This window comes from Cervus canadensis, chromosome 12 (assembly GCF_019320065.1).
Source record: "Cervus canadensis isolate Bull #8, Minnesota chromosome 12, ASM1932006v1, whole genome shotgun sequence".
In the NCBI taxonomy this organism is placed as follows: Eukaryota; Metazoa; Chordata; class Mammalia; order Artiodactyla; family Cervidae; genus Cervus; species Cervus canadensis.
Window position 1 is genome coordinate 17937865 of NC_057397.1, and position 12469 is coordinate 17950333.

Genomic DNA, 12469 nt, shown 5'->3' on the forward strand with positions numbered 1-12469 from the left:
GGTAAGCCACTCTTTGTTCTCCATCCACCGCTATTTTCTGCAACTGTCCTCAGCAGGAAGTACCCACTGTAGATTCCTACTCGCATTGCCCACCAGTCCTTCAGTTCCTGCTGAGTTCAGTGTCTGGCAGGATACTTGGTTTAATTGTCACTTCCTCTGAGAGAGCTTCTCTGACCACCCTTTCATTTTTATTCTCTATAACTGCACCTTTTTAGTTTCTTCCAAAGCACATATCACAATTTATAACTTTACATTCATGCCTTTTCATTTGTATTGACTGTTTTCTCCAATATCCTATGATTCCCATTACAGAAATGTTCCTGTTACAGTCACCAATTTATCCACAGCTTGAACACTTAACAGATAATACATATGTGTTGAGTGAATGAAGGAATGCACAGAATGAGTGACAAACTAGGGTTATTTTTTGTTTGTTTTCTTTCCAGCTGTGCTATGCGGCTTCTGGAATGTTAGTTCCCCAACCAGGGATTGAACCCCACCCTTGGCAGGGAAAGCATGCAGTCCTAACATTGGACTGCCAGGGAATGCCCCGATTATGGGTTTTTAATAAATGTTTAAAAATTTATTGAAAGAATGAATTGATTTATGGATAAGTAAATGAATGACCTATACCAAGAAATAAATGTGGATAGAGTGGTATCGATATTTTATTCTATTCAGAGCCTGGTACACTAGCTCTCCAGCAATTAATCCCATAATCTATGCTAAGTAATAATTTCAAGAGAGGAGTACATACACTGGTGTTGGCAGAAATCTCCCAGGGATTCATTCTACTAGGTGTGTTAGAACTAGAGCGTTTAGTCACGGAATACGGAAGGTGGTAATGCACCCTTCTCCCCAGGTTGTTCATGCTTTGTTGGAGAAGACAGGCGTGTCTACATCTTGCAATGAACTGTGAAGCGGTGAGCTGAGGTAGCACAGGGTCACAGGGACTCCCGAACCCAGTGCTGCGATCGGGGAAGGTCGGTCCTGAGCTGATTCCCAAAGAAGGAGGAGGAGCTATTCTGCAGAGCTAACTGGGTGGTTGCACCAGGCAGGCAGAGGGGAAAGTGTAGACACCAAGGAGGAACAGAATATAGCATCAACAGCTTCAGGGGTCCATTCAAAAGGAAACCCCAGCGTCTTGCTTGCTTCTTCTCCTTTGCTGTTTCTCCTTTCCAGCCAACTTGTACCCTCTCCTTTTTATTCTGAAAAAGTTACTACTTCCTCTTGCCCTCGCTGTTTATTTTTATTTTGTCCTCATTGTTTCCTGGTATCTCTGCTCTCCCCAGGTAACCCGGAAAGGGCAGCTAACTGAGGCAGTCTGTTGTAGAAGATAAAAGCATGGAATTCAGAGCTAGGCTGCCTGGGTTGGGATTTTAGTACTGCCACTTACTAGCCATACAACTTTGGAAAAGTTTCTTAATCTCTCCAAACCTCAGTTTCTGCTTCTGAAAAAATGGGGATAAGAACATCATCTGTGTCACTGGGGTGTTGGGATAACTGGATGAGTCGGTGTATAAGAGTGCCTTTCGTGTAGTGAGAACCTTACACACGTCAGCTCTCGCTGCTGAATAGGAGGCAGAGCACTACGAAGAGAACAGTACAAAGTCAAGGAACCGCGTGACATATTCAGGTAAGAAGTCATCTGATGTGACTGACTGGATCAATATGTTGAGTGGTGATGAAACAGCATGAAAAGAAAAGTGAGTTTGGGTCAGACCATGGAGAGACTTTGGCTGGTTGGTGTTCACAGGCTGTTAAATACTCAGTCAAACAATAGAGATTGTATTCATCTTCAATTACCCATAACTGTGCTGAATTCTACAGGGAAGATGATAGAATTATTAGACCCCATTCTCATATCATATGAAGGACAAATTTGCCACACGGTCTGGTATAAGCAGCCAAAGTAGGAACGAGCATTTAATTCAAGAACTGACTTACACACAAAGAAACTAAGACAAGCCCTAGAATGTCATCACAACATTAGTTACAAAAATATGTAATGGAACACCTGAGCCTGTCTTTCTCAAGTCCCAGTGTCATAGACTATCACGGACAAAAGGAACATGAGGAGAGAAACAGCCAATCCCATTCTTCACTTTATAAAGGATAGAATTAAAATGCAGCCAGAAGCTTGACCAAGGTCTCAAAATTTCTAATGGCCCAGCTGGGATCAGAATGCAGATGTCTTAATCACTAGAAGATAAAGATTATGCACAGAGAAAAGAATGAAATGAAGCCAAAATCTTTATTGAGCACCATTCTGTGTGGGTTCTCTCTGCTAGTTGTGATGTCATCATTTCAGCAAAACATTGAACATTTTGAAAGAGCACAAAAATTAATAAATGTAACCACATATACGAAAAAAAGTGAAAGTATTAGATATTCAGTCATGTCCGACTCTTTTCGACCCCATGGACTGTAACCTGCCAGGCTCCTCTGTCCATGGAATTCTCTAGGCAAGATACTAGAGAGGGTTGCCATTTCCTTCTCCAGGCAGTCTTCCTGACCCAGAGATTGAACCCAAGCCTCCTGCATTGCAGGCAGATTCTTTACCATCTGAGCCACCAGGACTATACTTATTGAGTGATGAATGTCCACCCTTCTCTCTAAGTGTTAGGAGTACTATGTTCCAAATGTGTGTCAATAACAGCTACCAAGACTTAAATACCTACCCTGGACAGAGAGCCCGAAGTCTTTGCAACGTGTTTTGAGACATAATGAAAGGAGCATTCAACTGTGCATCATACCATGGGGTCTGAGATGGCAAGAGAAGGGAAGATCGCACTCTCTCAAGGTGGGGCGGGGAGGAGAGGAACTAGCTCAGCCCCCAGGCAGCCGTGAGAGGCTAAGGAGCACATTTTTCCTCACTGCTCAGACACAGCGGCAGCACAGCAGAGTGCTTACGAACATGGGGTCTAAATAGGGCTGCCAGCTTTAACAAACACTAAGCAGGGACTTCCCTGGTGGTCCAGTGGTTAAGAATCCGCCTGCCAATGCAGGGGACGCAGGTTCGATCCTTGGTCCAGGAAGATCCCACAAGCCAGAGGGCAACTAAGCCCGTGCACTTCAGCCTGGGCCCCTGGAGCCCATGGTCTGTAACACAAGAAACCACTGCAACAAAGAGTAGTCCCCACTTATCACAACTAGAGAAAGCCCATGTTTAGCAACGGAGACCCAGCACAGTCAGAAATAAACTAATTTAAAAAAAAGCTTAAACAAACCTAACAACACACATAGCACACTCAGCTAAATTCAAATTTCAGATAAACAACAAAGTTTGTTTTTGTTTTTGCATTTGAATGTCTCCTGCAATATTTGGGACGTATGTTTACTAAAAAAATTTATTGCTTATCTGAAATTCAGAATCTCATGAATGTCCTGTATGTGAAGTGGCGATCTAGTTCTGCAGTTGGACCGCCTGTTTCAAACATTGTTCTGCAGTTTATTGGCTGTGTAACATTAGACAGATTCTTAAAATGTCAGTGCTTCTTTAAAAATATGTGTAGAGGAAATATTAACAGCATCTACTTCAAAAGTACAAAGAGAAAATGTTTGCAACATTCTTAGGGCAATAGTGTCTGAATCATAATATGCGCTCAACAAATTACTGCTGTTGATGTTGTTGCAATAAATTGGGTGAGACTAGATGATTTCTGAGAAGAGTTAAACCTTGTGTTTCTCCTAATAGTATCCCTGAGAAGTATTATGTTTGAGTATCAAAGGCATAATTCTATAAATAACATCTGAGTGTGACAAATATAGGGCAGAAAAAATTTAGTATGTGACTGAAATATTACCCTTTTCATTGAAGAATACCTGAAAATAAAAAAGTGAAAAACACAAGAACTAGTACTTTCCAATGAAAAGGTCTCACAGTGAAATGTAAGGTGAGTTTAAAGCAATTCAAGAAAAGATTTGCTAAATGGCACCTTGGACTCCTTCCCATAGCTGTATACTGAAAAAGTCAAAGCAAGCCCAGTATTTCTGAGCAGAATAATTAGGTCGGCCTCATTCCCAGAGGATTAATTCAATTCCCACCAGATCATGGCAGCCACCTTTCATTTCCACGAACAGACTCCATCATCACAGTGATTTCAATTAGAGAAGTGATGCTCTATTGACTTACGGTAGACACGAGGAGACGCAGCAGACAGATAACAAACTGGTAACAGCATTAATCTTATGGTTGTGGCATCAGAAAGATTTTTAAATGTATTATCTCTTTCCCATAGGAATAACAGAGAAGATGTTTTACCCTCCAATTTCAGGAGGTTTAATCTTTATTCGAGGTGATAGGTTGATACATAAATTGAGACTGAAGTTAAACCTCTCTGACTTCCTGAGAGTTATTAAGTTTCTAACTGGTTTTTGGCTGGAATTGTGTCCACTGAAACCACACCTCCAAGTACCAGCCCTCAACAAGTCTCTAGGTGAAAAGGAAACTCCAGGTGAATTGCCTGGATATCCATAAAGAAGACAAAACTACACAGACAAGATAGAAACAGCTCCATGCTGTTTAACAGTTAATACCCCCATGACCTTAACAAATGAAGTAAAAACAAGAATATCTGGAATGTCTGCTCATGTTGTGTACTTGAACTTCTAACCATCTCATGCCTCTTTTCCCTTCTTGGTGTTTAAAATCTCCTTGTGTAGCAGTGATTCATCCTTGTCATCATGGCCTGTTTGAGCTGGGTGACCAGACAGGGCCCACCTCTCCCTGAGTGATGCATAAATCCATAGGATGCTCTACTTAAGATTTCTCTAAGGTATCTTAGCCCAGACCCCAAATACCAGGTTGCATCTCAGTGTCTGCCCTGGCCTAGGATAACACCATACAGATTTCAACCTCCTAATTACCTTGGGAAGAAGAAATAGTAAATCAAAACCACAATGAGGTACCATTACACGCCAGTCAGAATGGCTGCTATCCAAAAGTCTACAAGAAATAAATGCTGGAGAGGGTGTGGAGAAAAGGGAACCCTCTTACACTGTTGGTGGGAATGTAAACTAGTACAGCCACCATGGAGAACAGTGTGGAGATTCCTTAAAAAACTGGAAATAGAACTGCCATATGACCCAGCAATCCCACTTCTGGGCATACACACCGAGGAAACCAGATCTGAAAGAGACACGTGCACCCCAATGTTTATCGCAGCACTGTTTATAATAGCCAGGACATGGAAGCAACCTAGATGCCCATCAGCAGACGAATGGATAGGGAAGCTGTGGTACATATACACCATGGAATATTACTCAGCCATTAAAAAGAATACATTTGAATCAGTTCTAACGAGATAATGAAACTGGAGCCCATTATACAGAGTGAAGTAAGCAGAAAGATAAAGACCATTACAGTATACTAACGCATATATATGGAATTTTAAAAGATGGTAACAATAACCCAATATGCAAAACAGAAAAAGAGACACAGATGTATAGAACAGACTTTGGGACTCTGTGGGACAAGGCGAGGGTGGGATGATCTGAGAGAATAGCATTGAAACAAGTATACTATCAAGTGTGAAACAGATCACCAGCCCAGGTTGGATGCATGAGACAAATGCTCGGGGCTGGTGCACTGGGAAGACCCAGAGGGATGGGATGGGGAGGGAGGTGGGAGGGGAGATCAGGATGGGGAACACATGTAAATCCATGGCTGATTCATGTCAATGTATGGCAAAAACTACTACAATATTGTAAAGTAATTAGCCTCCAACTAATAAAAATAAATGAAAAAAAAAAAAAAGAAATAGTAAAGGAATGTGAAAGGCTATCACAAATCTAAGCATCAAGTGAATTTTTAAAAGCTCCAACCCCATCAAAAGAGACAATCAGCAGAATGAAAGGGCAACTTATGGAATGGAAGAAAATATTTGCAAATCACGTACCTGATGAGCAGAGCAGTTATTATCCAGAATATATAAGGCATGCCTACAACTTAAACAAAAACAAATCACATGATTAAACAATGATGAAGGGCTTAAATAGATATTACTCCGAGGAAGATATACAAATGGTCAACAATAATCACCAATTATTAGGGAAATGCAAATCAAAACCACAATGAGATATTATTTTATACTCAATGAGATGGCTCCTATCATAAAACAGAAAATAACAAATGTTAGCAAGTGTGTGGAGAAATTTGAACTCTTGTGTGCTGTTGGTGGGAATATGAAATTATAAAACCAACATTTAAAACAGTGTGATGGTTCCACAAAAAATTAAACATGGAATTATCATATGATCTAACAATTCCACTTCTGGGTATATTCCCAAATAATTGAATGCAGGGTCTCAAAGAGATATTTGTACACCTATGTTCATAGCATCATTATTACAATAGCCAAAAGGTGGAAGCAGATCAAGTGTCCATCAAGAAATGAATAGGTAAATATACATGCAGCTGAATATTATTTAACCTTAAAAAGGGTGGAAATCTTGACAAATACTCTAACATGTATGAAACTTAAGGATATTTTACTAAGTGAAATAAGCAGTCACACACACAAAACAAACACTACGGCATTCCACTTACATGAGGTACTCATATATAGTACTCAAATTAATAGAGACAGAAAGTAGAATAGTGGTTGCAAGGGAGAGTGAGGAATGGGGAGTTGTTTAATGGATACAGAGTTTCAGTTTTGTAAGATGAAAAGAGTTTTGGAACTTGGATGCACAAACAATGAGAATGTGCTTCACATGAATGAACTGCATACTGAAAAATGGTTACGATGATCCATCTCTACAAATGATCCAATATCGTTCCTTTGATGGCTAAGTAATATTCCATTGTATACATGTACCGTGTCTTCTTTATCCATTCATCTGTCAGTGGACATTTAGGTTGCGTCCATGTCCTAGCTATTGTAAATAGGGCTGCAGTGAACATTGGAGTGCATGTGTCTTTATGAATTACAGTTTTCTCCAGGTATATGTCCAGTAATGGGATTGCAGGGTCACACATCATACAGAGTGAGGTAAGTCAGAAAGAGAAAAACAAATGTATACTAACACGTGTATGTGGAATCTGGAAAAATGGTACAGATGAATCTGTTTTCAGGGCAGGAATGGAGATGCAAATGTAGAGAACTAATGGACTTGCGGACACTGTGGGGAAAGGGGAGGGTGGGACAAATTGGGAGAGGGGGACTGATGCACGCACCACCGTGTGTAAAGTGGATAGCTAGCGGGAAGCTGCCGTTCAGTGCAGGGAGCTCAGCCTGGTGCTCTGGGATGGCTGAGAGGGATGCGAGGGGGGCAGGGGTGGGAGGGAGGCTCTAGAGGGAGGGAATATATATATACACACACACACACACACGATTCACTTCGTTGTATAGCAGAAATTAACACAATATTGTAGAGCGATTATACTCCAATAAAAATGACTAAGAGGGTAACCTTTATGTTATGTGTATTTTTCCAGAGTTATACATATTTTGGAAAGGCTCAATCAAAGTCATGAACCCTCCACAGAAATGATACCACCACCAAGGGCACAAAACTGGTCTTCAGGGAGAGAAATGAAAAAAGATTCTCATCTTTTTATGTATAAAACATAGATAAGCATAATGGTCATAGACAAATATACAGTGTATTTGTGGTTTTAAAATCCTATGGGGATGATTAGAAGTAAAAATGTCTAACAAGGCTCCTTAGGGGGCCAATAATGAAAAATACCAAGAAACTCTGCCCTAAGCTATCATCCATGTTCCAATTACCAATTCCAAATTGCAAGAGATCTCTGCCTACCTCAGACACTTGGCCATGACCAAAGTTAGAATCCTCACCTACAACCAATATTTATTGAGCACCAAGTGTCAACAGTAATGCATCAGACCCAGGATTGTGCTGAAAGGAAAACTCATATTAACCAAGGAGAAAGCAGTCATGTCAAGCTCTATTAAACCAAACCTTCAATGGTCCCTAAGCTCAGTACACAAGTATAAAGTCCAAGCACAATTTACCCCAATCTAATTAGACTAATTTCTCTCCAGTCATATTCTATCTTTGGACGTCCTATTACCTATGACTACAAAGCCCTACCTTCCCATGGCTTATTCTTTAACAAATGAAAAGCAGTCTACCTTTTACAAGCCAGCCCAAACGTTATCTTCTCAGGAAAGTCAAGTGAGTCACTCCTTCTGTGGTTCTGAGCCACTATATAAATGCATATATATCCATGGGGTGTTGTACATTTTTTAAAAATCACTCTGTTAATTATATGCTTACCTTTCCCATAAATGGGGATCTTTTAAGGCAGAGAATATATAGTATGTTCCATATTTAAAGTATTGAGTATAATACACAGATTTATGACAGATAAATTATTAAATGAGTGAAAGTATAAGAAGAGGGGGTTATTTTTTTTAATTTACAGGACATGAGATTTCATAAAGGGAGCATTTCGATTTGAGTGTTAATACTGTCTCAATGTCAAAAACAGGTGATTAAAAATGATTTTTTAAATCCCCTCTCGGTCATCAAACTAATACTTAAGGTTAAAGAAAAAATCTGAAATTACAGACATAGTCAGTGAAGCAAGGAAGAAAATCACTTATTCGCTCTTCCCAGAAGCAACCGTCATTAATATTTTAGACATGTTTTCTTTTAGCCCTGTACTAAGCATTTTTCTCTCTATAATTGAGATAATATAATTTTATAATCTACCTTCCTTACTTAATGCTATATCAAAGCATTTTCATTATCATTAACAAGCATTATAAATATAATTGCTAGTGATTGCATTCTATTCCTTCACATGAATATATATCATGATTTACATAATCATTTTCATAGTACTGGATCTTCAGGTGGTTTCCAGTTTCTTGCTCTCATAAATAATGCACATATTTGTTCATAAATATTTATTACCATTTCTGATTATTTCCTTGGAATGCATTCCTAGAAATAGAAATAGTGGGTCAGATGGTATTAGAATGTGAAGACTTTTGAGAAATAAGGTCCAAATGTTTCATAAAATGTTGGTTGCTATTTATGCTTCCACTAGCACTGTGAGAGGTTTATGTCTGATAACATCTTGGCACGCACTAGATAATACCAGCATTATTATTAAATTATCTTTATCTTCTCTTTCCTTTTTTCACTGAAACAAATCTGTTATTAGGTCCAGATGTTTCTTATTATAAAACGCTACTATGGTTTTTCCCCTTTCAATTTTCAAGTTGCTATCGTAAACCAGATTCTTAGTTATTTTACACAAATAGATGTACCAAAATCTCTCATGCAAGTGTATCCCACTCATATCCAGACTGATACAAACTTCAAGGCTAACTTCAACCTAGTCTTCAAAGTCCCTTTGCCTCTTTAGTCAATATCATATAAGCTCAGTTCAATTGTTCTCTGATCCAAATGAATTGTTTGTTTTCTCAGGGCAAGAACCATTCACATAATGATTGTTTCCACCAACATCTGGTGAGCATCTATGATGTATAGGACACTACACTTAACACCAGAGCTACAAAGAGAAGAAGCACAGTCCAGGCGTCTGAAGATCAAGAAGAAAAGAAGAAGAGTAAGTGAACAGACAATAACAACACAGACCAGAGGATGCTTTGGGAGTAAGAATCACAGTGGTAGAAAGGAGTGGAAACTATTATGATCTAGACTTTACAGAAAAAGCAACATCTAGCCACAAATCTTACATTTTCAGGTAAGAAATGAGTGAGGCAAAGCCATCTGTTATGAACTTCATATGTGTCTCCACCCTCCCCAATTCTTACCTTGAAATCCTAGCCCTCAGTGTGAAAGAATCAGGAGGCAGGGCCTTTGAGAGTTAATTAGGGCATGAGGATGGAGCCCTCATGATTGGGGTTAGTGCCCTTATAAGAAACGATACAAGACCTTGCATCTTGGTGCTCTGTCTGCTATGTGAGAACAGCAAGAAAGTTGCTTTCTGTAAACCAGAATGAGGGATCTCACCAAGAACCCAGTCATGCTGTCACATGAGTATTGCAGACTCCAGACTAAGAAATAAATGACTGTTAATAAAGTCACTCAGTTTATGGTATTCTGTTACAGTAGCCAGAATTACAAAGATACCATTCCACACAGAGGCACAAGCAGGTATAAAGACACAGAGGTAAGAGAGAGGGAAATGTGACAAGACAAGCCATAGAGTGAGGAAAAGCATCTGCAGGAAAACCGAATAAAGTATGGTCTTTAGTTAAATAATAATGTCTTTTTTATTTTTTTTTAATTTTTACAATGTTGTGTTGTTTTTTGCTGTACAATGGCATGAATAAGCTATACACATACATATATCCCCTCCCTTTTAAGCCTCCCTCCTAGGCCCCATCCCACCTCTCTAGGTCATCACAGAGCACCAAGCTGAGCTCCCCATGTTATGCAGCGCTTCCCATTAGCTGTCTATTTTACACATGGCTGTGTATATGTCAATGCTACTCTTGCAGTTCATCTCACCCTCCCCTTCCCCCGCATGGTCAAATGTCTGTTCTCTGTTCAAATGTCTGTGTCTCTGTTCCTGCCCTGCAAAGAGGTTAATCTGTATCATTTTTCTAGATTCCACATATACACATTAATATATGATACTGTCTCCCTCTTGCTGACTTGCTTCACTCTGTATGACAGACTCCAGGTTCATCCACCTCACTACAATTGACTCAATTTCATTCCCTTTTATGGTTAAGTAATATTCCATTGTGTGTGTGTGTGTGTGCATACACATCGTAAAAAATGATGTGTCAATCAATATTGGCTTATTAATTGTGATAAAGGTACCAGAAAATGTAAGAAATAATTAAAGATCCAAATGTGAAAAGTGTACTTTTAAAACTTTTGTAAGAAAACACAGGATAATTTGTATATGAAACTGGGAGAAGAAAAGGTTTCCTAAATAAGACATTAAAAACACGTCATACAACCTAGGGGGGTGGGATGGGGTAGGAGTTGGGAGGGAGGTTCAAAAGGGAGGGGACATATGTATACCTATGGCTGATTCATACTGATGTGCAGCAGAGACCAACACAATATGGTAAATGAATTCAGTAGAAAATAAAATTTAAAAAAATACAAGTCATAAAAGAAAAAGTTGTTAAAATTGCTACATCAAAATTTTTAAATTTTCAATAAATGTGTATACAAATATATTTATTTTCAAAGATAAACAATTTGATCAGGCTGAAAATGTGCATGTTGATAATTTGGACATTTCAAACTGAGGGGTGTAACCTACAAAAATTCTCATACATCAACCAAAGAAGGTACATAATGTACACTCATGTTTGATTCATGTCAATGTATGGCAAAACCCACAATATTGTAATTAGCCTCCAATTAAAATAAAGTAATTAATTTTAAAAAAGAGAAACTTGTTCATTGTAGCACCAATTGTACCAACAAAAGAAAAAAAAAAGAGGAAAAAAGAAAACAAAGGCCATCAACAGCGGAACATATACACTGTGACTTTTTAAATAGAACACAATAGCTATTACAAAGAGAACCATGGATCTATATGTATTAGCAGAAACAATAAAAGATAAAGGAAAAATACAAATGGTATATACAGTTTGATATCATATATATTTTTTAATACACATATATGTATACACATAATACTATCAAACATCACATGTAAATACCTGCATGTATAATAAATATTTTTAAAATCATAAATTCAAAGAATGAACAACTATGTGACTTCTTGCCTCTGATTAAGCAGGGAAGAAAGAGAATGGAAATAGAGCAACTAAAAGTAATTTCAAGTAAATTTATATTCTTCTTTGTCAAAGCCTGAAACATGCATAAAAATGTAAAGATTTGTTAATAACAGAGCGACAAGTACATGAATGTTTATTATATGACACTATAACTCTCTGCATATTCAAATCTTTTATATTGAAAAAAAATCGTTTTAGTAATCCAATGACAGAGGGCTCAATAAAGGACAGAAATGGTATGGACCTAACAGAAGCAGAAGATATTAAGAAGAGGTGGCAAGAGTACACAGAACAACTGTACAAAAAAGATCTTCATGACCCAGATAATCATGATGGTGTGATCACTCACCTAGAACCAGACATCCTGGAATGTGAAGTCAAGTGGGCCTTAGAAAGCATCACTATGAACAAAGCTAGTGGAGGTGATGGAATTCCAGTTGAGCTATTTCAAATCCTGAAAGATGATGCTGTAAAAGTGCTGCACTCAATATGCCAGCAAATTTGGAAAACTCAGCAGTGGCCACAGGACTGGAAAAGGTCAGTTTTCATTCCAATCCCTAAGAAAGGCAATCCCAAAGAACGCTCAAACTACCACACAGTTGCACTCATCTCACACGCTAGTAAAGTAATGCTCAAAATTCTCCAAGCCAGGCTTCAGCAATACGTGAACCATGAACTTCCAGATGTTCAAGCTGGTTTTAGAAAAGTCAGAAGAACCAGAGATCAAATTGCCATCATCTGCTGGATCATCGAAA

The 12469-nt window shown here is 38.6% G+C and overlaps 2 long non-coding RNA genes across 2 annotated transcripts in view; one reads left to right on the forward strand and one right to left on the reverse strand.

Annotated features, from left to right (window-relative positions):
- The window catches only part of LOC122451017, a 304542-nt gene extending 294988 nt beyond the window's left edge, over nt 1–9554 (forward strand). The window contains exon 5 of the long non-coding RNA XR_006272289.1: nt 9409–9554. This is a non-coding gene — a long non-coding RNA (uncharacterized LOC122451017). The remainder of the gene's footprint in view (nt 1–9408) is intronic.
- Nucleotides 1–12469, reverse strand: part of LOC122451016 — a 228564-nt gene that overhangs the window by 66985 nt on the left and 149110 nt on the right. The window contains exon 9 of the long non-coding RNA XR_006272288.1: nt 5901–5949. This is a non-coding gene — a long non-coding RNA (uncharacterized LOC122451016). The remainder of the gene's footprint in view (nt 1–5900; nt 5950–12469) is intronic.